Source organism: Emydura macquarii, unplaced genomic scaffold (genome assembly GCF_026122565.2).
Source record: "Emydura macquarii macquarii isolate MOO-44397 ecotype Brisbane River unplaced genomic scaffold, CSIRO-AGI_Emac_v2 contig_318, whole genome shotgun sequence".
Taxonomy (NCBI): Eukaryota; Metazoa; Chordata; order Testudines; family Chelidae; genus Emydura; species Emydura macquarii.
The window spans coordinates 7,106,605-7,129,962 of NW_027130455.1; the positions used below are offsets into that span (position 1 = coordinate 7,106,605).

The window sequence follows — 23,358 nt, forward strand, 5'->3', positions numbered from 1 at the left end:
CGACACATCTGAAACAAACTAGGTTATAGCCTTATTTGTCTCTAGTCTTATTTTTTCCTCCAAATCTTATTAACCATGTTGTTTTGGCTACCATCTTGGATTCTTATATAATTTTACTGCTTACTTTGTAATCAATATATGCTAATAAAATAAACTTTATTTTAAAGTTAAGTGCAGGAAGGACTGAACAAAAAGATGAGACGAGGAGTGACTTTCATTCAAACTGTTTAAAACTGGTTTTCCATATTTAACACCTTGGGAGAAAATATGTCTTTGTTAAAAATTCAACACCTTAATTCTCCAGTTTCCGAGGGACCCAACAGTCCACATCTTAGACCTCCAAGGAGTTATCCAGCAAAAATGGGGAAGAGAGCATTTGACATACTTGATGTACCCAAGAAAAATAACAAACAGAAGAAAAATATTTTTGTTGGGAGCTGGGGGACTTTATGGCTGCCTTAGATATATTTTAAAAAAGCAGAAAGGTGTGAAAAATATTCCGCTTCTCCCCCAACCTCTTTGCAGATCACTTATGTGAAAAAGGACTTGTGAAATGTAATAGATTTACAGTGCTGGATACGTAGCCTGCTTGTGCACAGGAGACATGTAATACAAGCAAAAGCAGTTCCACCTTTCCTGGTGTTTTAGAGGGGACACTCATTCAGGTGAGTATAGCTTTTCCTCTGTCTAGTCAGTGCTTGGCTGCTATCCAGCCTTCCACTATAGGCATTGATTTCAATGGTAGTGATTGTGTTGTGTACACTAAAATTTGGACTGCAGGTTTTTTTTCTTCATTTATGCCACAAGAGTAATTTTCAACCAAATCATAGTCAATTCTGTGGCTAGTACAAAAGAAGATAAAAGTACACTGCACATGGAGAAAGATCCAGCCAGTACACAATTAATAAAATATCTGACATGCTTGGAACCCAGTAGTTCAGAGAGGTTTTCCAAGACTTCAGCTACTGCCTGAAAAAGGAGAGGGGTGTTTATAAGCAGAAAGCTGCCTGTGGGAGTGACTGTAAAATGAAACTGGCTTGTGTAACTCATCCCCATTTTTGATGAGAGGTTCCCTTATTCCTTTGTATTTTGGTGAGATCATCTTCATCTTTTTTTAAAAGGGTTCCCACACAGTTTTAAATTAATCAACATAGTTATCATATAAAAAGCTTTCTAAAAAACAGTTAAAACCATTCTGATCTCTGTCATGTTTTTCTCTCTCCAAATAGAATTTGGTTTTATGTAGCACGCTGCAAACTAAAGGTACTTTGAAGCATTTTCCAGTGACAACAACAAGTTAGATCCAGGGGTGTCAAACGTGGCCTGTGAGGTTAATTTTCGTGGCCCATGCATTCTAAGTGCTACCAGCCCGAGCGCCGCTGGCCCAAGCACTCAGGCTGGCCGGTCTGCCCCAGCTCCCAGAGCGCTGCCAGCCTGAGTGCTCCCAGCCCTCAGAGCCCCGCCAGCCCACCCCGGCGCAGAGCGCAGGTCTACTCCACCCCTGGGCTGGCCAGTCCACTCCGGCGCAAGAGAAGAAGTGTCAAGTTTCCAGGCAGAAGTCATAAAAGATAAATTTAACGTGCATTGTCACTGAGTAAAACTTAATTTTAGTTGAAATGTGGTAATGCATTTTGTACTCTGAAATCTGTTTTATATTGGTAGATATTTCAGTTGAAAGTAAAATACTTAATTTTTTTGGTTAATAATAAAGTACAGTATTAAGTCGGTATGGAAAGTGAGTAAGTGAAAGCTGCACCATAGTGTTGCCTCATTAATTTTTTTTTTTTTTTTACAGTGTGGCCCGCCAAGTGAACAATTTTGTCTTAAATGTCCCTTGTGGCCAGATAACTTTGACAACCCAGAGTTAGATGATGGGATAGCAATTTATACTGTGACAGTGTTTGTTCACTCAGCAAAAGTTTTTACAGAGCTGTGGACTTTAGAAGCTGACTTATTGAGGTGGTATGTTGGCCGGAACACACACTATCCATTTCCTCTATTCAGATAGTGCCATGGTTTCTTACTCTTCTACCTGAACATCTGCAGAGGAGTAGCAAAAAAAAAAAAAAAAAAAAGCATATCTCAAAGATGGTACTCAGACAGCAGTTTGAATGGTTTACGGTAGATGGCTGAACATTGGGAGAGAAGGCAAGCAAGCAATACTAGATGACCAAGAAAAAATTTAGTTAAATAGTAGTCTTCACAGGAGAACCTTTGGGGGCTTCACAGTAAAACACAGTACAGTGATCAGTTTTAAAAGCAAACTAAAGCAAGTGCAGACAAATTTCTTAAATTTAGTTTTAAACGCCAAGCGATGCTTCCGACCATAGTTCTCACGGCATCAAGTAAGAACCATAACAGCGCTGTGTCTAAACTAGCAAACTTCATAGCTGCAAATTTCATAGGTACAATTAACCAATCACTTTGTTGTATAATTTTGGATTATACAGTCTCACCTTCCACTCTTTTATAGCTGCTTTTCAAGTAGCAGGATTCCACCCTGCACTAGTATCTGAAAGATATGTGTACTTATCCTCTTGTAACTTCCACATACAATGTTCATTTTACAAATAAGGTGTCTAACTTTCAACCCTTCAAACTTAACCCCTTGACAGTCAGGCTATGTTCTTTCCTTGTGATCATCAACCAGTAAAACACTTTATGGGTCAGACCCTCTGGGACACCTGTGCATCCTTATTATGTTCAGTGGGTTGGATGGACATAACTGGAATGTGATAAACAATTCTCATGATTGAGAAAAAAGGACTAGAACCCAGATCCCTCTCCCATAGCTGTTACGGGCTTTGAGATGCTAACTAGAGTAAAATGTAGTAAAACTGTCAGTAAACAAAGGGGATATGACTTTGAATCGTTATGGTGACCAGATCTTTTCAGAAAAATGGCACTTGTCTAACTTTCGTCATTTTTCACATTAGAACTGTAGTTTTAAGTCACTGAAATGTTACTGCCAAAAATGTTGAACACGTGAATATATATAAAAGCAGAAAAACAATCTGGACATAATCATAAACATTTGCTTGCTTACTTCTGGAACAAAATAACTATGCCTTAACTAAGCATTTTAGATGTTCATTAAACCTAGAACTGATCAGAAAAGAGACAAAATTTAGAGGGGTGTTTGGGATATGGTTATTGGTGCTGTTCGCAACTTGACATTATGAAATTCATTTCTGCTTTGTTAAAGTACCTTGAAACAAATGATTAGATGCGATCAAAGACATTACCAAAAACCTGAACTTTTGATTCTGAATCCTTCCCACCCTTTCAAATGTCACTTAGAACATGAACAAGGCTCTGCCATCCCTGACTATTCTGGGTCTCGCTTTAGATGTCTTCTATGCTAAATCCATAAGTTTTCACCCTCCGGTACTGTTCAGAGGGATTATTTCGGTTGGTCCCTTTTACATGTTCCTCTAGCTGCCAGTGGCAAGTGCTCTAGCTTCATTCTTAACACGTCCCAGATATTTCCATCTTTTTTTTCTGGATAACTTTAGAAATAAGGGTGATGTGAACTCTGAGCAGTTCAAGCATTTGTTATATATTTTCCCAAGGCATTTGGTTTTGAAGGTATTTAGACATCTGTCTATACCACCTAGATTTTCAGCTTTTACATCACTGCATTCTCCTCTTGAGTGCATATACGTTACACTTTAGGTGTATGCATGCCCTATGCACTTGAGTTGGCACTGCCTCCTTCTCAGTTCCTTTCTATTGATCCCTGTGAGTGATAGACACAAAAGTTGACTGATTTTGTTTGGGTGAGGGACATATGAAGGATAAATGTCCCATTTGTACCTTTCTTCAGACAAGAACAAAAAAGCAAAGTGACATAAAGTATATTAATTTAAAAACTTGATCGGTCCCTGTTCATGAAACGATGAAGACCTCTAACATGAGGAGTGCCCCTCTGGCTGCTCTAGCTCTAAAACAGAAACTGGAGGACAGACTTTTCATCTTGCTGTCCCGCAGCTTCCTTTGAAGCCATCTTTGTCCTCGGAGACTCTCAGAACATCGGTCTTATTTTTTGTCTGAGAAGGACAGTGATAAATCCTCCAGCACCAAAGTAACAAACAGATTGTTGCTGGCTCTGGCAAGGCAATTGAACCTGGTGCTTTTACTACTTCTGCCAGAGAGATCTTTAACCCTGATGTCATCATATACAGTACCCCTGACATTATTGGAAGAACGTTTGCTTCTGATATTTATACTGTTGACACCGCAGACATTCTTTGTGGTGAAAGACCTTTTGTCTCCTTCTCCTTGACTCACTTTCTTCATTTACTGGTACCAGTTACAGCAGCTTCAGCCATGTCAACACTACTTATTTCCACAGAACCATCAGCTCTGCCAGCACTGTTGGTGCTGGTAGCACCATTGGTCACCTTGACTCATCCCTCTGCCTTCCATCTGCCTCAGCTACTTCCACTGGCTCCAATGGATACATCTTCGATGTTGATATCACCAGTTCCTGAGACCTCCACAAACACCTACAGGAATTGCACCTCCATTCTTTGAAGAAAGCTACATTTCTTCCTTTTCAGACTCTGAGCATGGTAGAGACCTATCTCTCCTGCAAGGTCTTTCAAATCTTACAGGTCATACTCTACTTCATTTGTGCTACAGAGCAAGAACATTATTTGTAAAGATGCCTCTGTTTGCTGCCCACCACCATGGACAGTACAGACACTGGACTATCCATGTTGGTCATCTTGGGCCTCTTGGACTGCTACCAGAGTATCCATATCTTCATTGGCCACAATCCAGGAGAAAGTCGTCATCTCCATCACCTGTCTGTTAGAGAAGATCCTCCTACATTTTGACAGCATCCTCCACTTTTGGAATCCACAGAGGAAGAGGTGTCTAGGGAAGAACCTACAAATATCTTTCCCCAGATGAGGCCATAACTCTAAAGTCTTTGGAAGAATGTGACAATGACTCTGAAGTCTTTCAAGATCTCGTGAAGAAGGTGGTCATATTACTATGAGTGAAAGCTGAAGGCATACAGGACAATCCACACATATTTGTAGATATTCTGCAAACTCCAGCTCCAGAAAGGGGTTCCCTTCCCATTAATGAGACCTTGTTAGACCGTGCTGAGACCTTTTAGCTAACCCTGGTGTCTATTACACCACTGCTTATCATGTGAAGAGACAGTATCAAGTTACCTAATAGGAATTTGATGATTTCTTCAGCCCCAGTGTCCCAAACTCTGGTGGTCACAGTGGTGAATAAGCTCTTGGGGTAGTCTTGCCTGAAGGCTACCCTGAAAGACAAAACATGAGATTTGATTTGTATGCTAAAAGGCCTATACCATCCTCATCTGCAAATGAGGGTGTCAAATTATCAGGCACCCTTGTTCAAATATGTGTAATTGGTCAGCAGTTGCAACATTTGTGGACAAATTGCCTGAGGAATACAAGGAACAGTTCTTGGCTTTAGTCTCTGAAGGACACCACTACCCAGATATGCATCTTGGATATTATTTTATGCGCTGTGACTATAGCCATCTCGATGAGACGCTCTTTCTGGCAACAGGCCTCAGGCATTCCAAAGGAGTGGCAAACCAAAATAGAATATCTTCTGTTTGAAAGCTCTAAACTTTTTATTAAACGACTGATGATGCCATGAGCATATTAAAATTCCTGTGTGACTCTACTTTTGCTGTTTTTGCTACTCCCGTAACAGAAAGAACAGTTTGAGTCTCAGGTGCAATATAGATCCCTAAAAGACCCCACTAGATACTCCCTCCCAGTTTGACAGTGAATCATTTCTTTGAATAGAGTTTTTCAACCAGTTGTGCATCCACCATATATTAATTTCATCTAGACCACATTTCTCTAGTTTGCTTATGAAAATGTCATATGGTGCTGTGTCAAAAGTCTTACTAAAATCAAGATATATCATGTCTTCTTGACAAATCTAGGTGCTTGCAAATTGATTGTTTAATAATTTGTTCCATTATATTTAATATTGATGTTAGGCTGACTAGTCTATAATACCCTGGATTCTCTTTGTTCCCCTTTGGAGAAGGGCAAACAATACCCATCTTTAAAGTCTTCTGTGAAGAATCAGTTTCTGTATCATCTGACTGACAGATAGCTAATGTAATGCAAATTTTTACAAAGACCTTCCAGAAGCAATTTTGGTAATTACAGGCCAGTAAGCCTAACTTCAATTCCAGGCAAATTGGGTGAAACTAATAATAAAGAAAAGAATTACCAGACAAATAAATGAACCTGATTTGTTGCAGAAGAGTTAACATGGCTTTTTTAAAAGGGTAAATCACACCTCATCAATCTGGTAGAATTTTTTGAGGATGTCAACAAACATGTGGACAAGGGAGATCCAGTTGATGGTAGTGTACTTGGACTTTCAGAAAGCCTTTGACAAGGTCCCTCACCAAAGGCTCTTAAGCAGAGTAAGCAGTCATCGGATAATAGGGAAGGTCCTCTCATTGATCGGTAATTGGTTAAACGACAGGAAACGAAAGGTAAGAATAAATGGTCAGTTTTCAGAATGGAGAGGTAAATAGCAGTGTCCCCCAGAGATCTGTACTGGGACCAGTACTTTTCAGCATATTCATAAATTATCTGGAAAAGGGGATGATGAACAGCAAAGTGGCAGAATTTGCAGATAACTGTCTTAAGTAATTTTCTGTTAAGTCCAAAGCAGACTGCGAAGAATTACAAAGGGATCTCTCAAAACTGGGTGACTGGACAAAAAAATGGCAGATGAATTTCATTGTTGATAAATGCAAAGTAATGCACATTGGGAAACATAATCCCGTCTATACATACATGATGAGGGGATCTAAATTAGCTGTTACCACTCAAGAAAGAGATCTTGATGTTATTTTGCATAGTTCTCTGAAAAAATCTGCTGAATGTGCAGAAGCAGCCAAAAAGCTAACAGAACGTTAGGACCCATTACGAAAGGGAAATTATAATAAGACAGAAGATATCATAATGCTACTATTTATTTCCATGAAATGCCCACACCTTGAATACTGAGTGCAGTTCTGGTCGCCCCATCTCAAAAAATATTTCTTAGAATTGGAAAAATTACAGTGAAGGGCAACAAAAATGATGAGGTGTATGGAACAGCTTCCATATGATGAGAGAGTAAAAAGATTAGGACTTTTCAGCTTGGAAAAAAGATGACTGAAGGGGGATATGATAGAGGTCTGTGAAATCATGAATGGAGTGGAGAAAGTGAATAAGGAAGTTGTATTTAACCAGTCACATAACATAAGAACCAAGTATCACCCAATGAAATTAATAGGCAGCAGGTTGAAAACAAACAAAAGGAAGTATTACTTTACACAATGCACAGTTAACTTGTGCAACTCATTGCCAGGGGATGTTGTGAGGGCCAAAACTATAATTGGGTTTTTAAAAGAGCTAGGTAAGTTCATGGAAGATAGGTCCATCAATGGCTATTATCCAAGATGATTAATGATGCAACCCCATGCTTTGCGTGTCCTTAAGCCTCTAACAGCCAGAAGTTGGGACTGGACGAAAGGGGATGGATCACTTGATAATGGTCTTGTTCTGTTAATTCCCTCTGAAGTATCTGGTAGCCACTGTCGCTAGATAGACCATTGTTCTGACCCAGTATGGTCATTCTTATGTTCAACTAGTTCCTTAAGTATCCTAGGATGAATTTCATCAGACCATATTGATGTGAATATATCTAACTTATCTAAATATTCTTTAACCTGTTCTTTCCCTATTTTGGCTTGCATTCCTTCTCCCTTGTTTTTAATATTAATTGTGTTGAGTATCTGGTCACCTTTAACCTTTTTAATGAAGATTGAAGCAAAATAGGCATTATCCACCTCAGTTTTCTTGATGTCAACAGTTGTTAGCTCTCCTTTCCTAGTAAGTAGAGGACCTACACTTTCCTTCATCTTTGTCTTGGTCCTACTGTATTTAAAGAACCTCTTTTTATTGCTTTTTATGTCCCTTGCTAGGTGTAACTCATTTTGTGCTGTAGCCTTTCTGATTTTGTTTCTAATGCTTCTGCTGTTCTTTTGTATTCCTCCTTAGCAATTTGTCCATGTTTCCACTTTTTGTAGGATTGTTTGATTTTCAGGTCATTAAAGAGCTCCTGATGGCTCCATATTGGCCTCTAACTATTCTTCCTGTCTTTCCTTTGCATCGCGATGATTTGCAGTTGTGCCTTTACTGTTTGTTTATTATTGTCTCCTTGAGAAAATGTCATCTCTCCTGAACTCCTTCTTCCCATGGGACTTTTACATACCAGTTCTGAATTTGTTAGTCTGCTTTTTATTTATTTATTTATTTTTTCCTGAAGTCCATTGTCCTGATTCTGCTGCTCTCACTCCTTCCTTTCCTTAAAATCATGGCATCTATCGTTTCATGATCACTTTCACCCGAATTGCTTTCCACCTTCAGTTTCACTACCAATTCCTACCTTTTGGTCAGATTCAAGTCTAAAATGGCTGTCCTTATGGTACTTTCTCCACTTTCTGAATAAAAAAAAATATTGCAAATCAGTTTCAAAAAAATTATTGGAAATTTTGTGTTTTGTCATATTAAATTCCCTTATTACTTCCAGGTCTTGTGTGTTTTGCTCTGCCTCCTTGATTTCATTCCCCTACCATGATATCACCCCTGTATTTTTACCTCCTTTTATCTTGACTCAGAGACTCTCAACTGGTCTGTCTCTCACCTCCTTCTGGACCTTAGAACAAGCGTGTATATTTTTGATGTATAATGTAACACATCTCTTTTTACTCTTCCTGAACAAGCTATACTCCTCTATACTACTATTCCAGTCATGAGACATATCTCATTAAGTCTTTGTGATGCCAATTAAGTCAAAATTTAGCATATGTACTAATGCTTCCAGTTCTTCCTGGTTTATTCCCCATGCTCCTTGTATTTGTGTCTAGACATCAAAGATGTTGAGCAGTTTCCTCTGATATCCCTCTTGTTGCTCTTCTGACCCTTTTGTAGTTTTCCATTTTCTCCCCTCCCCCACCTCCTCCACTCCAACATCTAATCCTTTAAGGTTGCCTTTTTAATACTCACCTGTGGGCTTTTATCACTTGTCCCCTTTGAACCTCATTTAAAGCCATTCTCACTAGATTGGTGAGTCAGTATGCAAAGATGCTTTTTCTTTTCTTGGTCAACTGGACTCCATCTCTTCCTAGCAGACCTTTGTCCTGGAATAACATCCCATGGTTGAATGTTGAGCAATGTATAGAAAGTCTGCTGTCAGTATGTTCATGCCATTTTGATAAACAGCAGAAAGGACTTCAGTAGAGCCACTTATGCGGTAAAATGAAAGAGATGTTTGGTCTGTGTTGAATCTCATCCAGTATCACCCAGTCATGCAGAGTTCACACACATTGGATTATCTCTTGCATCTGAAGTCTTCTGGTCTCTGTCATTTCAGTGAGAGTACAGTTAGCATCAGTTTCCACATAACACCTGTTGGTGGAAGGATTTTTTTTGGTCTTCACATCCCTTGGTAACCAGGTTTTTAAAAGGATTATTGCTCATGTTTACTTTCCTGTTTCTGATCCAGTACCTCCCTGGAAGTTGAATATTGTACTGTCACACTGAATGGGTTTCCTCTTTGAACTGTTAGCAACAGCTTCCTTCCTTATTGCTGTCAATGAAAACTGTTTTTGGTAGCAACTACTTCTGGAAGGTCGGTGTCAGATCTTTAAACTCTTTTAGCCAATACTCCTTACGTGATATTCCACAAAGACAAAGGCCTCTCTTAGGCCACACCCTAAGTTTATGAATATGATGGTGTCTGCATTCAGCCTTGACCAGACCATACGTGGTTGTTGTTTTTTTTTTTTTTAAAGCATTCTTTCTGAAGCCCCACTCTAACAAGGCTAAGGAAGAGCTTCATACTCTGGATGGTCTATTCTTCTACTTAGCCTATCCCCCAAAAAAAAAAAAAAGGGCTTGGAGATGACCTGAAACCCCTTGTGTAGTCCATGTTGAAAGGGCAACCTGTTGTAGCTCAGAATATATCACACTGGATTTCTGATTGTATCAAGCTCTGCTAGAATCTAGCAAAGGTCTCTCATCCTCTGAGGATAACAACCTATTCTACTAGGATAACAACTCATTCCACTTCACGTAGTTTGTTGAGCAACACACCCAAAGTGGATCTTTTGTAAAGCAGCAAACATGGTCATCTGTACATACCTTCTCCATACATGACTCCAGTCACTGAAACTTGTTGAAATAATGTGAACTTGGGCAAATTGGTGATGCAATCTCTGCAAGTAATCAGAAGTCCTAGCACCTGCAAGGAAACAGCTGGTGAATGTATATGTGCACCACCACTGTAAGGAGGAGAAGTTACTGTACGGTAACCGTTCTTTGAAATGTGTTGTGCGTCTGTACATTTCACAGTACTTCTGCCTTCCCTGTTACTTTGGTTATTCGCTAACTGATGGTGAGAAGAAAGAAAGGGAGGTGGTGGCCACACCCCTTCATGCTTGTGGCTCCATGCATGAAGACTTCAGGGTCACATGTGCCTACTGCTGGCAGAAGTCTATGATATATATTGGGCCTACATACCTTACAAGTGGAATGTGTATGTGCACAACCCTTCTCGAAGAACAACAGTTACTGTACTGGTAAGTAACTGTATTTTACTGTAGTGGGTTGAAAATTCATGGTTTAGTCTTTAAATTGTAAATGTAAATAACAAAATCTTGTTTAAACAGGTAAATGGTGCTGTTGCCATGATATTTTCTTTTTGATATCCCCTTTGGCTTGTGTCACTGCCAAGGGATGTGAATTGATTCATCTCTCACCGTTTGAGTGAGGGAAATGGTGGTGGTCTTCTCAGTAGATTTGTTTTTTCATAACTAATTATCCCCATGTGTTTTGTGATGTTGGACAGGCTTTTGGTCTCTGCTTGCAGGTTAGTTCAGATTCAAATGTATTGTTAAGTCATGTACTGTCTGTTGTATCCATGTATGCTTGTTCCCATAATGAAGTCAATGGTTATGCCAAACAGGAAAGGTGCAAAGATGCACTCTTCTTGGACACCATTGTCTGGTTAACCATTAATTCAACTCTGTATTTACTTTAACTGCAAACTACACCTTGATATAAAGCCCTGATGTTACTTTTTTGTTGGTATACCATGACACCTAAGGATGATCCAGAGTGAATTGCGATGGAGGCTGTCAAGTGCTTTCTTAAAATCTGTGAAGTTTGTCTTTTGCCATTTGATGCTCTTTAATGATTATTAAGTATTTGAAGTTTTGATTAAAATATTTTAAATATTTTAAAAATCTAATGTCGTTAGGAAATCCTCTTATAATAGGAAGATGCCATCTTATTTGCAGTATGGGTGAACATCACTCAGCTTTGCAGCATTCATAGGCTACTCATAATGTTGCTTGTATTATAGGCTTGACAAAGCACTCGTAGTGAGTAATCTTGCCCAGTTGAGAGATGGATTATATCAGGAGTGTCCAACCTTTTCATGTGAGGGGCCACATTGCAATTTTTTTTCACTCGGGGGGCTGGAAGGGGATGGGCTAGTCCTCCACCTGGCTGGTTGAGGGGGAGCTGCAGCTGCGCCCTGCCAGTTTGGGGCTGGAGGAGGGGCTACTGCTGTGCCCAGCCAGCTGGGAGGATGGGGTTGGGGGGCTGCTGATGCGCCCTGTCAACTCAGGGTTGGAGGGGAGGGGCTACTGCTGTGCCCAGCTAGATGGGAGGGTGGGGTGGGAGGGCTGCTGATGCACCCTGTTGGCTCGGGGCTGGAAGGGAGGGGCTACTGCTGTGCTTAGTCAGCTCAGGGGTGGAGGGGCTGCTGCTGCACCCGGCCGACCAGCACGGGGCTGGAGGGGACCAGGGCTGCTCCTTTGCCCCGGTGGGCCGGATAGCAGCCTTCGGCAGGCCAGACTCTGGCCTGTGGGTTGGACAACTCAGGATTAGATGATCCCTTAGATCTTTTGTACTTAATAGCTATACTTCTGTGACTAGCAGTATGCCTGATAGTTCTTTAGCTTTTTTTAATTAATATCCATATTTAAAAATGGGCTTGCTTTATTGTACTGAGACTGCTGTCAGACTTTTGTTCAGATGTTAATTCAGGCTTTTTAATGTGCAAATAAAATGGAACCTGTATTATATCAAATGTTTGTTCTTTCTGTTGTCAACAATTTACAACATTGACTTAATGAGCTGGATTCGTTTGACATAACTCCATCAAGTTCAGCACTTAGATACTTTGGTTCTGGGCAGTGTAGAAAATCATAAGTTGATGAATTCAGTTGACCATACTTAATGTTGAAGGAGAATTTGTAGGCAGAACAAGCCATGGCCTCAATTTGTGAAATGGAATATTCCATGTTGAATAGCTGGTAATGGATAAAAGAGATTTGTAGGGAAGTATGTTACTACTTGAGGTTTTTTAATGTAAAGTATATGTTTTCCTGACACACTCATTTATTTCTTTTGAACAGTTTTGCTATACTGACTCAGAGGAGCCATACAGGTAACACGATCAAGAAAGTATCTCTTTTGACGCCCTGCAAACGTAGACTTTGGACAGCGTGACTGTTCAAGAGCACCAGCATCAAGTTAGCATGATAACTTCTTCCTTATTCCATTGTCGCTAAAGGGAGTGTATTTCGCTAGAAACTACACATAAGAGAATGAAGAATAAAATAGAAAAGGGGAGTCAATTGAAAATTCTTTGCAGTTACCATAGATAATTGCTTTCATGATCCTCTTTTTAGCATAATTAAACCCTTAATTCCTCTCCCCAAAAAACACCCATCTAGGCAAAAATCTTGTGCAAAGTAGAGACCCAAACCATGACATTTAGTCGCTATTTAATTTCATTGATTTTTATCTATTTTTCTTGGGGTGTCAGGGTATCAAGCAAGAGTCCTGGTCTCTGGTCCAAATTGAATCCAAGGTTGGTAGATAATAAAATGTCAGTCATCCATGAATGCACACATGCAGGTGTCCCTTTCTTTATCACTGAGACCTAGCTGATGACTGTGGTATGAATTTTGGCATAGTTGTCTCCCATGGAGTACTCAGTATAGCATGGGCTGAAGGAGGATTATTGAGGAGGTGATGTGACATGTTTATGTTCAACTGACAATGTAGGAAATCTCTGGCCCCAAAACTAAATGTGGTGATGTCATAGAATTATAGGGTTAGAAAGGGGGGACCGCAAGGACTATCTAGTCTAACCTCCTGCCAAGATGCAGGATTTGTTGTGTCTGAAACATCCAAGACAGATGGCTATCCAGCCTCCTTCTGAAAACTTCCTGTGAATGAGCTTCCACAGTCTCTCTAGGCAGTCTGTTCCATTGTTCTTACATCTTAGGAGAAACTTTCTAACTGTATTTGGGTATCAGTCCTGGGATAAAGTTGAAACTAATTCTGTTGTAATGATAACACTGTCATGCCACAGATTCTCAGTCTGGACTGTTGGAGATCCTTTCTGCTGCAACACCTTTCATTAAGGCTGATAGTGCTCTAACTCTAGTGATCTTTCAGAGTTGGCTCAGGCTTTCTTGGCCATCGTGACAACCATGAGATTGTCCTCTGTCTTTAAGGGCTTTCTTGTTGGGTATCACAGGTTTCTGTGCTGTTACCTTTATTTGAGTGTGAATGAGGCCATTAGAGTTAATGAGAAGATTAGGGTGAAGTACTTCAGCTCTTAATCTTATCCCGCCTGGAGATTGCAGTTTAATGTGTTTTAGTATTTGGGTAAGATTTGGTGCATGAGAGCAAATACTTTTAGGTTTGGTTCAGATAAGACAGAGGCAAATATGGTGCAAAGCAGCTGGAAGATATGGTTGCTAACTGAGAAAGTATCTTCCTTTGTTACCTGTGTTCACAGTCTGGTGTGTTGGCTGAATTTCCAGCTTTTTAGACTACCAAAGAGCAATCAGTAGAACTTCCTTCTTTCATCTGTCTGGCAGGAGGATGCAACCTTACTTTCTCAGGTGGGCCTCTCTATTCCAGGGCTCTGTTACTTCTGGATTAGATTACTGTAATGTCTTCTACTTGGGGCTACATGTTAAATCCATTCAGAGAAGCTAGTGCAGAACATAGTATCTCACCTATTAAATGGAGTTTCTTGCCATGAGTGCATGACTCCCGTGCTTTGGTGTGCATTGGGCGCCTGTTTGCTTCTGGTTGGAGTTTGATTGCATTGTTGACCTATAGGACCCTAAATGACTTGGAACTTGCCTACCTGAGACTGCCTCTCCATGAGTGATTCTGCTGCAATTATAGTCAGTGGAGGTGATTGAACTAGACTCCTGTTTATATAAAAAGGTGTGACTGCTGGCAGGACATACTTCAGGAGGACCTGTCAATTTCTGCATCATTTCCCTACATCCAAAATAGCTCAAATTTATTGACCGTGAGGATGTGCTGAAAATGAAAAGCCTCTGTGTTTGAGTGTACATTTGGAAAGAGCTGAGGTTGGGGTTGCTTAGATGTCTTTCAGAACTTGGGGGTTAAGGAGAGCTTCTGTTTCTGTTTGCTGGCTGTATTTGATTGGGTGGGATCTGCTGCTGTGTTGGTTTTCTTATTAGTATGGATGGGTATTTTTAATGGCTGGTAGAGTCTGGGGTAGGCATCTTTTACTATATGAAATCAAAATAAATATTGTGATCTGTTACCAAAGCAAAAATTCTGACCTTTATTTATTATTATTATATAACCAATTACTTGTCCATTCATCATAGATGTTAAATGCATGGTGCCTAAATTCATGCTGCACAAAAAGCACTACCTGTCAAAAATGGCTAGTTGTATAACTCCTCATAAGAACCTATTCTATCTGTACTCTGTTTCCACAGATAATAAATTAAAAATTATGTTTCTAATAGTTTGTTGTTTTAAGCGGTGTACAATTGGCTTGTTAATATTGGGTGAGGGAGTCAGTGGGAAAGGGGAAATAAATTTCATTGCCAAAGTGCCTTAAATTCTGTCAATAAACGATAAAATCTTCAGGGTTACAACATACAAACTAGAGAATCTGGACATTATTTGTTTTAATGGTCAACTCTGAACATTCATAGTTGTTGACTTTTGTGTTGCTTCTGTAGCTATGATCTAAGAACTAAATTTACTATAGGAATTGGACAGCTTTAAAAAGATGCTCATGAAACATTAAAAATTTTGAAAAACATTTTTCTGTAATCAGAAAGCATTCTGCTTTACATCATATTTGCTACTTTCTTTTTCTTCTGCTAAGGACGCTTTCTGTGAAAATAGGACTCTTAAAGAGTTTGTGCTTTTGATGTGTGTTCCACACTTTTTACTTTTATACTTGTAATGTCACAATATGTTGCTGTGAAAATTTATTGCAAATGGATTATAATTTGAGGTGTGTGGGAAGGGAGATAAATTCTTAAGCAACTAAATTACTGGGTTTTTTAATATAGTTGTTTTAATGTTAAAGAGATACAAAATGATGAACAAGTAGAAATGTCGTCATAAGTAAACTAGAGAAATGTGGTCTGTATGGAATTTCTATAAATTGGGTGCATAACTGGTTGAGACTATACTCAGAAGTTATCAGTAATTTGCTGTCAAACTGGGAGGACATATTTAATGGGATCCTGTGAGGTCTGCCTGGGTCTGGTACTACAGTGGAAGCTGCTTAATAGCACAAACCCGGTGTTAACTTTTGGCTCAAGCAATATTTTGCCAGGAACCGATCCAATTTATTTTAATGTTAATGGGATTCAGATATTGGCAATTGCATGCTGCTTATGGAACTTGTATTTGAAAGAGGCCCCAGCCACAAGCAAGCTTGCAGGGCTGCGGCCAGGGAAGGAAGCGGTGGGATGTGCCTTTCACTGGCTTCAGCCTCATAAACCTGCCTTTTGCTTATTGGCAACCACTAGCTACATAATGGCTACTTTTTGCTGGCAATCCAGGGCTTGCTAGTAAGTGGAATTTGTTGTATTTAATATTTTCATTATTGACTTGAATAATGGAGTGAGAGTGTGTTTAAACTTTACAAATGGTGCCACACAGGTAGAGTTGCAAGCACTCTGTGGGACAGGATTAGAATTCAAAATGACCTTGATAGATTGGAGAAATTGTCTGAAATCAACAAGATGAAATTCAGTCAAGGCAAGTGCAGAGTATTACAATTGGGAAAGAAAAAATCAAATGCATGACTACAAAATAGGGAATAACTGGCTAGGTAGTAGCAGAAAAGGATCTGGAAGTTATAGTGGGTCACAAATTGAATGAGTTAACAATGTGGTGCATTTGCAAAAAAAAAGGCTAATATTTTGGGGTCTATTAGCAAGGGTGTCATATGTAAGACATGGGAGGTGACTGGCACGCTCTGCTTGGCACTGGTGAGGCTTGAGCTGGAGTACTGTGTCAAATACTAGGCCCTGCTCTTTAGGAAAGTTGTGGACAAATTGGAGAGAGTCCAGAGGAGAGCAACAAAAATGGTAAAGATTTAGGAAGCCTGGTCTATGAGGAAAGGCTTAAAAAAATGTAGGGGGAACTGATAATAGCCTTCAAATATGTTAAGGGCTATTATAAAGAGAATGGTGTTCAATTGTTCACTGTGTCACTGATGGTAGGACAAGAATTAATCTGCAGCAAGGGATATTTAGGATAGATATTAGGAAAAAATTTCTAAATATAGGGGTAATTCAGCTCTGGAATAGGCTTCCACTGGAGGTTGTGGAATCCTCATCATTTGGAAGTTTTGAAGAACAGGTTAGACAAACATCTTTCAGGAAAGGTCTAGATCAGTGGTACTCAGACTGAGGCTTTGAACCGCATGAGCTTACTGAGGTCTGAATATCACTGGTCCTGCCTCAGTGCAAGCATCTGGACTAGATGATCTGGCAAGGTCCCTTCCAGCCCTACGTTTCTGAGAGTCTGTATTTCTAAATTGGGATGCTTCAGAGTTTTACGTTATCTGCTTTTTTTGTTTAAGGTCTTGCCTGTCCATGGCTCTGCTCCTCTCCTTTCTCTGGTCTTGATTCATAGATTTCCAGCCAGATATTAAACAAGTGTTACTTGTAATAAAAATGAAACACTTAGTTTTGAGGGGGTTTTTATAGGCAAAAGAAGAATCTCGCTTTTAAAGCAAAAGTATCAAACTATTGTGCAAAAGCAAGAAAGGTTTTCCTTTTAATAAACAAGGACTATTTCAGAGTTTCAAATAATATAGTAATTACTGACCTTTCTGAAAGTGTTAAATAGTTTTGACTCAATAAATTAGATGCTTACAGAACTGCTGCCACAGTCCAAAAGTGCTGATCACGTCAGAAACTTATAATCCATCCATGAAGTTATGATTTGAGTTAGTTTGTTTTTCCAGTTCGGCAGCTAGACAAATAAATGACTCTTCCACTGTATTTCTACACCCTCCCCACAAATAGAATAGTTACATACACCCAAGAAAACCTTGCCAGATTCAGAATGATGCTTCCACATGTCCTGTACATTGTTTTTTGGCAATTTTTGGGGGTATATTCTGTTTTAGTCACAAATTCTGTTACTAAATGAGTGCTCATATAACTTCTCTCATTCCTTCTTTACTGTCTTCCTTGGGGCAAAGTAAGGCATGGGTTGTGGAAAAATCTGGTAAAACTGAAGGATGCCAAATGGCTATGATTTGATACCTCTTTGATATCAAGCCTAGTCTATTCTTACTGAAAACCAGAAGGTATAATCACAAGCAGCAGGTATCAGTGCTGTCAGGATCCAAGAGCAGAAAATTGGGCAATATTTAGGCTGGTCAAAATTAAAATGTAGGTTAACCTTGCTACAGCATTAAGGGGTGTTGGAAAAAATTCACACCCCTGAATTCTGTAGTTATGCCAACCTAACCCCTGGCATAGATGTGGCTAGGTTGATGGAAGAATTCCTTTCTCAGTCTAACTACCGACACTCAGGGAGGTGGATTACCAACATCAGGTGCGCCCCCCTAGTAGGAACATTTGGGGTGTGTGGTAAGGCTAGGCCAGTCCCAATGGGAGGTGGGGAGGGAGTGCCATCCAGCCCCACTCTGCCCCCAGTGTGGTTCCGCTCCCAGCCCCAGACCCACAGCTCCTGGCCACGGCTCTGGCCCACCCTTGGTCCCAGCAGCCGCCCCACTCCCAGCCACAGCTCCCTGTGGCCCTGTTCCCTGCTCCTGGGGGCCACTGACAGGACTAAGGGGGAATGTGAGGTAAAAAGTTCGGGGACCATTGACCTACATCAACAGAATAACTCTTGATGTAGGAAGAGTCTACAATGCTATAGCACAACAGCAGCATGGTTGCAGCTTTGTTGCTATAGTGCTTATAGTATAGACATAGCCTTAGGAAGTGATAGCAAGGATAATACAAGTGTAGACACTAATTCATGTTGTTTGGCCCCTTCCAGTTAAAATCCTGTAATATTAGCTATTCTTTTAGCACTAAAAGCTGGAGTATTTGACCTCTTGTGATTGAGAGTCTAACTGGGTGCCAAATTTAAGTCAATATAAACCCCTGGGATGTGACAATATCATGGTGATGGTAACTTTTTTGTATGCCTTCAAATGCTGTAGTGCTAAGTACATTATAAAATGACATAGTTTATAGCCAGGGCTCTGGCTAAAGAAAGGTTAAAATGTCAATGAGATGGAGGTAAAGGGTTGTAGGAAACCTTATGAAAAGATCTGCCCATAGTAAGAAAGAAAGATGAAGTGTATCTAGTCACAAACCTTAAGTAATAAATATTAATTGTAGACTCATACTGCAAATCTGTCAGACAAGAATTTCAGTATGGGAAGCTGTTAAATCTCATGATTGAATAATGAGGGGTTTTAACTACTGCAGTGTGAGCTTGTCTGAATTTCACCACTGGGGCAGGGCTTAGAGGAGCATTTTATGGATACTATTGAAAAAAATTGTTTTTAGAGCCGCTTGTCTTATTGCTTAGAAGGGGGGATGTGACTCTGGTGTTAAAGGAAGATGGTCAACTTGACATTTAAAAAGAAAATTCATAAAGCACCTTTCTAAATAATGTGTGAAAATTAATTTAAAAATAAGTGTTTTAATGCTCCCATTTGGTGTTTAAGGGTCTCTTCAGCCAGAAAAAACACTGTACAAGGGGATACAGTGAAAATGACTGTATAGTGTCAAATGCACACAGTAAACAAACATCAAAGCTTTATTCTTCAACTCTTTAGTTATAATAACCTTGTCAGTTGTAACTTATAATAGTTATGAAATTTTCAGTCACATTTGATTTTTTTCTTTTCTAGTTGAGTGTCCCATTAAGTAGGAAGAAGGGGTTAATACAGGGCATGGATGTAGAAGCTCCAGTGGGCTACCATGATAGCAGTACAGTTGAGGCTTGATGCAATAATTGAACATGACCTGGTGAGGATGTCACTCTGATGACAAATTTTAAAAGGACACATCCGTAAAACTCTGAAAGTGTGTCATCACATGTTGGAAGGTTCAGTTTAAAAAGAAAATATGAACCATAGAATCATCTTAGAGGCTATTTAGGCAGATTGCAATAGAAGTACATATAGTTTGGATGCTTCTGAATTGAGAGAACAAATATACTTGAATGCTTCTGAATTGAGAAAACAAATTTGCTTGAATGCTTGAAATATCTTAGATGTAAGAGGGGGCAACTAGTGGCTGGTGAACTAGTAGAGAATTACGTGAATTTTCCATATTCTATACAGTAGAGGATTAAGGGGAATTTCCTGTTTCAGAGGCACTTCTTATGAGCAATCGGAGAATGGCCTTGACAAAGAATGAAGTTTCTGAGGAAGTTACAAAGCAATATAACTCAAGTGCATTAAAGCGGTGACAGAATTGTATTTATCTGGTGTTTTTGAAGGATATAAAGTGTGAAATAGTTTACATCAGCAATCTATATATTCTTAAACAGCAGCTATCTTCTGAAGACTGGAAAGCTATTAGAGTTTGCTAATGAACAATAGGACACCTATTTTACAAACTAATTGGGAACTGAGGTTTTATTAACTGATTTTATGAACTCCTAACAACTCAGAATTACAGTAGCTACAGTGCATAATTTGCATTATGATGCACAGCATCACTTAGTCCTTCAATCTATTGCAAAGTGATTTCCAATGCACTGAAGACATCAGAATGTGAAGAGATGTTGACTTGTTCTTAATTGATATCACTTTTATGTGATTCAGCCCTTCCCCCTTTGGGGGAAAAATGGTTCATTTAACTGATGGTTCATATAATTGAGGTTCTATTATATTGTCTTAAAATGCTAAGGGAGATCCTACGAATTAGATGGAGAACCATTACTTAAGTAGTAGGCATATTTATGCATCTTACAAAGAGGAATATAACTTGATAAGGTCAGACTAGCACAGCTTTTTGGGGGGTGGAGGGAGAAGGGGACTTTACTGGGTCACCTGTGGGTTTGTTCTTTGGAAAGAGTTACTAAAACTGTAAGGATAATCCAGTAGACACATGATCATAAATCTTTCATAAAGTTCCTCACAAGCAAAAATCATAGTGGAAAGCTGCTCCTCATTAATTGTGGGATGCCTTGTTGGGGGAGGGGTCTGTATTCAGACCAGTGCTATTTAATATATGGATGATTACATTGTGGTTGGTAACATATAGAAAGTGGAGGGGAGCTTGTGGTGGAAGCGAGTTGGTGGGCCAGATTCTCCCTGCCATTCTAGCCCCTTTACACCAGTTTGTGGGTCCCCCAAGCTGGAAGAACTGGCTGCTGTGGAATACTTTTGACATAAGGAGAGTGACCCTTGGGCAGCATAAGTCCTCAGAATGAGGCTGTGCCTCTTGCCCCCTCCCTCTTTACTTTGTTAGTCTGGTTGATACAATTGTTGGAATTACATAGTTGCCATACTCCGCTGTCTATTCAACACTTGGCATCTGACAGCAGACACACTCCCTTATAGTTGCTAAAAATAAATTTTGAAACTACAGTAAATGAGGGACAGTCTTTGGATCTGACTTGTTTTGGCAATGTGCATACTAGATTATTTAGCAAGTATGAAGGACCATGTGGTGAAACCTACAGAATGAAACTATTTTATACTTTAATACATAGTTAAGTGCTCTAAAACTCTCAAATACTCTTCCTGAAAAATCTTGCTAGCAATTATACATTTTACAGAAGGGAAATAACGGAGGTACTTGCTGAAGCCCCTACCACAGCTAATGTCAGAACTAGGATTAGAACCTAGGAATTTCTCTCTACAGTTCAACGTCATCTTAAGAACTCAACAGAAATGTAGTTTTAAAAGTCACATATTTACTGATGAAGCATTCTGTTACTTAAAACCTTGCATCATGAAAGCTGTTCTTTGCGTACAGTTATGTAGCATGAATCCTCCCTCACTGGTCAAAACAATGTGGGGAGAGGGAGATAAATTACACAGGCTCCCTTTTTAAAGCTTATAATGAGCATCTTGAACATGCACAGAATGCTTATCATTGCATGTCTCCCTGAAGGAGGTGGAGCTAAACTTTGACTCCATAGAGCCTGGTTCCAAAGAAAAGATGCAGTAGCAAATATTCGTATGGTCCAGTGTGTAATTTCACTGTTGTATGTCAATGTTTTGTACAGTATAGCAGATCAGCATATATTTGGAAGGCTTTGATCATCGTTTTTCATGAGCAGCTATATTTTTCTGAGGATAATGAGCCTAGGAAAGGGGAGTTGACCTTGACATTCCTGAGTTATTGATAACTTAATGAGCATTAACTTTGAATGAGGTGGATTTTTGATTGCTGTACTCCTTCCTCAAAAGTCCCATGTGTGAAAGTTCTGACAAGATAAATGAATCAGCTGTGTCTCACCTCTATCTCCATGACATCTATCTTTCTATCCTCCTCCTTTGTTTTCTTTACCACTGATAATCTGCAACAAACTGGATGCTTTTGCCTGTGAAGTAAATGTTGAATAATTCCTGGTCCATAGCTAAGCTGGGAACTCCAAAGGGTTCAGCAGCCTGAAGAAACACTTTCAAGGCCATCTCACCTGGGAAGCAGGGAGAGAGATACACAAGTCTCCACAACCATCTCACCGTCTCATTATGTGGAGTAGAAAATCCAAACCAGAGTCTTCTCTTTCTATCTTTATGATAATATTTTGTTTTGTTTTTATCCTGCTACGCAGCACAGTGCTTATAAATAACCTATTTAATATGATGCAATTGCCACTGACTGAACAGGTTTGTATGGTTACTTATGTTGTGTTCAGGACATTAATGATTACGTTACCCACCTTGTCTCTCAAATATCCTTGGACCGACACCACTACAACTACACTTCATACAAAGAACCAAACAGCCTATTTCATTGGTTTATATGAGACATCATTCTTCTTCAGTGGGTCTCTTGAAAAGATGGTCACCAAAGATGAGGTAGGCTGTAAACTATTTTCTAGGATGCAAATGTATGAGATTAAGAATTTTGAAATCTCAACTACTGATGTATGGTGCATGGCTGCCTGAAATTATATTGGGAAGGCTGCAAGATCTTTCCATCCATCATAATACTGGTATAAGAGCAACATAGTGATATCCTTGGTTTCTAATTGGAGGGATTACAGATGATCTGGTTATCAGATAGTTGTCTTTGCTATTGAATAAACTAGTGAAAACTCTTATGGTCCAAAATCCTACGTTATTCCATCAATTTTAGATTGTTTGTCATTAGAGCTGGATCGGAATTGGAAATCTACTTCATGGGAAATTCTGACCCTTCTAAATGTTTTTCATTCTAATTCAGAATGAAATGATAAAAATTCCTGTAAAACAAAAATTCCTAGATTTTTTTTGGTTTGGGACTATTGAAGCATTTCGTTTTGTCTTGTATACTTTGACTATGTATACATTTAATATAATATAAAGTATAAATATAATCATATTTAATTTGTAAAAGTTGAATCAAAACACTGTCAAAACAAAACATTTTGACTTTTTCCCCCATAGAAAAATGTTGTCAAAATCAACATATTCCTCAGAAGTATAGATTGATAAAACGACTTGTTGACAGAGCTGCTCAGTTTAAATTTTTTTGACTACCACTCCTTGCAATTTGTCCTCCAGATTCTTTTGCACAGCCTAAGGCATATTGCCACATCCCTAATGTTGGCAAACTGAGAATTGAGATTTTTCTGTAGCTTTTGTCATATTATTGGGGGAAGAAGACTCCAAAGAAACACAAGAAATATCCAATTGAATGTGAAGCCATTTTGATTACTAAAAACTAGAAGTTTAGTATTTTTATTTCTTAATTAATCTGCAGTTAAAAATCTATTTAATCAGGATGAATGTTGGTTCAGTAATTAAGCACTTAATAGCAACTAA

General features: G+C 39.3%; 1 protein-coding gene across 4 annotated transcripts in view; it reads left to right on the forward strand.

The window, feature by feature from the left end:
- The window catches only part of SESN3 (sestrin 3), a 96,592-nt gene that overhangs the window by 17,227 nt on the left and 56,007 nt on the right, over nt 1-23,358 (forward strand). Inside the window, exon 2 of one of the 4 annotated variants that reach the window (XM_067568059.1) lies at nt 526-665. The exons of 2 other annotated variants lie outside the window; for them this stretch is intronic. The gene's annotated coding sequence lies outside the window, so the exon portion shown is untranslated. Of the gene's footprint in view, nt 1-525; nt 666-12,592; nt 12,614-23,358 lie in introns of those variants that run through there. One more of the 4 variants, XM_067568077.1, reaches the window with a different exon arrangement.